At 34.8% G+C, this 4201-nt stretch overlaps 1 pseudogene; it reads right to left on the bottom strand.

The window, feature by feature from the left end:
• Positions 1-805: 805 nt before the first annotated feature.
• LOC141317213 (olfactory receptor 1D2-like) lies at positions 806-2090 on the bottom strand (annotated as a pseudogene).
• Positions 2091-4201: the final 2111 nt, after the last annotated feature.

The following is a 4201-nucleotide window of genomic DNA, read 5'->3' as shown; positions in this document are numbered from 1 at the left end:
ACTAACCCCTGGTTTCAAAGACAGGGCTGAAGGCTAGTTCTAGACTAAAATGCATATTTGAGCTATCTCAACTAAAAATATCTTGCTCTGACATGTCAATGCCATTGTTCTGTCTCAAGATGCACACCTGTAACATTTTTTTTTCTAATGCATTTTTTATAAAAGCTGCTTAAATATATTAATTTAACTAAGGCCTAGTCCTGGCTTGAATCTAGAAACCAGGCCTAAACAAGTTTGTAATTAATTATTATGATTGTTGTTGAATGCCTAAGTTGCAGAGCACCAGTCTCATTGTGTAATGTGATGAAAACTGATTCCCACAAATAGATATATAGAGACTAGAGTGTTTTGTTGTATGTACTGCAAATGTATGTTTACAAGTTTGATGCTGCAGTGCCTGCACATTGCCTTAACACACATAAACTTTTTGAATAGCATTTTATTAAACTATAAATTATATTAGAGAGCTATTTTATTTTATATTTGAAAGACACCTTAATGCAAGGAAAGTTCACTAAAAAAATAAACATTCTGTGTTAAAATAAAATAAACATTTGTGTCCTTCCAAACACCATTGTGTTATTAAAGCTGTGCAGTACAGAGATTTCATTGTTGTTAAGCTCCTTTACTTTGTTTTATACCTAATCATTATAACACACAACTTCTTGTGAAAGAAGTAAAAATATTTGTAAAAATAGGAAAGAAAAGGAACAATAAGGGAGAAAAAAACATTAAGCATAGGATCTTTAGACTTGAGAAAATATTCACTCAAATATTCCCACTGTTTTTCTTAAAAAAAAAAAACAATCTCGAAACTTGTTGGCGTACTGTCGTCAGATTTAGTCCATAAATAAGTGGATTTAAAATGGGTGGTATGAGTATGAATTCAAGGGCCATGAAATTACGCAGACTCTGTGGCACATCCCTTGAACCATAATGAGTGAACATTACATCAAACAAAAATGCAGTTGTCACATTGATCAGTGCAAGCAGATGTGGTACACATGTTTGCATGAATTTGTTTCTGCCCTCTATTGACTTTCTGCACTTTCTTATTATGTATGAGCAAAATACCAATACTGCATGTCCAAAATATATAATGATGGTTACAAACCCATTAACATTATTTACTGTTGTAGAAAAACAGGAAAGTTTAACAACTGACCAATTTTCACAATATAGCTCTTCAATAATAGAGCCACATAAGGTTAATCTTGATGTTAATGTAATCAGAAGAAACATGCAAAAAATAGAGAAAGCCAGCAGAAAAGGATGCATTCAAGAACCCTCTGTCACATAAAGAGATGAGGTCAGGGTCCAAAAATGCAGGTGAGGTATTTTAATTAAACAAACAAACAAAAGGCCAACACAGCAATAAAATAAACAAACAAAAAGGCCAACACGGCACAACAAGACAAGATACAAAATCAAGACAGAACTCCAACACAGACCAAACTCAAATAGAAAACAATGCAACCAGACAGAGTGTTGGGAGAGGGGAGACTATATAGTCCGTGGTAATGGGGAACAGCTGTGGGTGTAAAGTGTGTGACGAGTGTGCAACAAGACAGGTGTGTACAATTTAGAGGAGTGGGGTGCGGGAGGAAGGGAGACAGTGACCTCTGGTGGGGAAGGGAAAACACCGCAGCCCAGACTCGTGACACCCTCTGACTAGTCATTACTGAATGATACTCCAGTCGTCTATATAATGCCACATAGCTGCCATATGCCATGACTGTTAATGTTGAAAAGTCACACAGAAGAGATGAATAAATGACAAATATCTGAACCAAACATCCAGCATAAGAAATCACATGATCATGGGCTAATAAATCATACATGAATTTAGGGTAGAATCCAGAAGTGCCATAAAGTCCATTTACACAGAGACTACATATAAACACATACATTGGCTCATGAAGCTTCTTCTGTGAAATTATAGTGAAAATGACAGTTATATTACAAAAGACAATCAGAGGATAATACAGTGCGGTTAAAGACAACAAGACATATCTGTTTTCCATTGTTTCATTCAGACCAGAGAATGTAAATACTAAGACCCTGGACTCATTCTTCAACAGTGGCTGCATCTTCAATAATTTAATTATTTTCAGGATTTTGTTATAGAGAAGTTACTGGATAACAAAGTTGTATACACTTGATTTGTCACAGTGTATAGAAAGTCTGTAGATGAAAAGACACCAACAATAAAACAAACATCAAATCTTCTAACAGTATCATACATTGGTGTTTTTTTTTTTTCAATTACAAAACAACTGAAATCTTACCATGTTCTTTGTCTGATGGCTTCCAGTAATGATTTTTTTTATTTTTTATTTATTTATTTATTTTTTTTATTGATTTGGTTTGCTATATATGGACACTGGTCTCATGTTAATAGCCTTGGTAACAAACACTGAAAACAATTTCAACAAGCTCTCTTAAGGTTACTCTCTTTTTAACTTTAACAAAACAAAACTAAAACTAAAAAAAGCCAATCAAAGCAATAGTTGCTATCTCTTCATCAAATTGTCCATCAAATATATTGCCAATTATATTTCTGTCAAAATATTAGGTCCAGTCTACACTAATATGTCATATATAGCACAATTATGAACATATTTGTTATTTAATTTAATTTTATTGTTAGCTTTCTTGCCCAAATCCTTTTACAATACAGTGCACAAAGTAAGTTACTAGCAAATATGAGGGCAGACAGAAGAGAACATGTAAGACTTGTTATTGATAGGCCTTATAGTCATCCCAGCAGGCACAGGACGTCAACATGACGTCAGATTGACGTTGTACCCCAACCACTATGACGTCTATCAGACGTTGCATTTTGGTTGGAAATGAAAATCGGGTTGACGTCAGAACCCAACGTCAGGCCGACGTCAATGTCCAACACTTCAGATGTTGGCTCAACGTTGGATTTTGGTCAATTTCCAACGCACAGAGGTGTAAAATCCAGGTTCAGTGAGTAAAAGTCCTCCCCAGTATTTTGTTCCAATCACCTAGATTTCCTAATTAGCACAGTATTTTAGCCAGGAGGTCAGAGATTGGACAAAGTCATTCCTTTTGAGTCTCAAGCAAGTCTCAAGTAAAATCCCAAGCCCCTAAAGAGTTAATGAGATAACTGAATGATGATTTAGTTAGATGAACACCTGCTATTAACAATCAGCATCATTGAAGAAAAGAGAAACACAAGAACTACAACTGACTTGAACCAACTGAAAAAAAAACAAACATTTCATCTCTCAAAATCTGATTAAACATCTCCACAAACAGCATCACCAGCTTCACTCATTACTAACCAGACTGACTTTATTTCATGTCTGCAGGATATCTTATTAAGAAATAACAGAGGTTTAGATGTTGATGTTTTATTGGTCAAGAAAAGAAGAGAGAAAGAAAAAAACACGATGCCACCATCATTGTGGTCAAGGGTTGCTTTAGTTTGTCTCTTGACTCTTGGAGTAACTTAAAGTAATTTCAATGCTGTTTTACATCAAAAACTTACAGCAGCAGATTAGCGCGCACTCTCTCTGTATGACTCATTTGAATAAACATAATGAAGTGGTCTCTCGCTTTGATTTATTGAGCTGCATGTATCTGTTGCAAAACTGCAATAAATCAAAACCATGTTAAATAAATGTCTCTGTAAGGCTTCAGTATTGGAAGAAAAAAATTGCATCAGCTCAGCTTTAAAACATGAACACTTATCATACTCTCCTCAACAGTGGTGACAATAATTATTCATACTGCAGTGCATGATGGGAGTGTTTACTATGCTGTTACCCAACATGCATTGCAGCATGAAGCGGTTTTTTTTTTTATTGTCACCGTTGTTGAGATTCATATGCTGGTTCTTGATGTCTGCGTGTGTCTTAGTAGTACAGATGTTAAAAAAAAATATTTAATGCGTTATACAGATTTTAATTTTATTCACTATAACTGTTTGAAGAACACTAGTAGTGCTCAACCTGCAGTAGTGGTGCAGATTTGGTAGTGCAAAACCTAAACATAAAATGAATGTTAATATGTGTGTGTTTTAATCAGCTCTTGATGATCATTTTTCCATATAAACACACTGGTAGCTGTTCAATGTACAGTTCTGATCTTATTGATTAACAACTACATATGCACTGTAACACAAAAAGATCTTACCCAGGAGTCAAGGGTCAAGAGCTCAACTAAAACA

This window comes from Garra rufa, unplaced genomic scaffold (assembly GCF_049309525.1).
Source record: "Garra rufa unplaced genomic scaffold, GarRuf1.0 hap1_unplaced_483, whole genome shotgun sequence".
NCBI classification, from domain to species: domain Eukaryota; kingdom Metazoa; phylum Chordata; class Actinopteri; order Cypriniformes; family Cyprinidae; genus Garra; species Garra rufa.
This window is presented reverse-complemented; position numbering and strand designations above follow the sequence as displayed.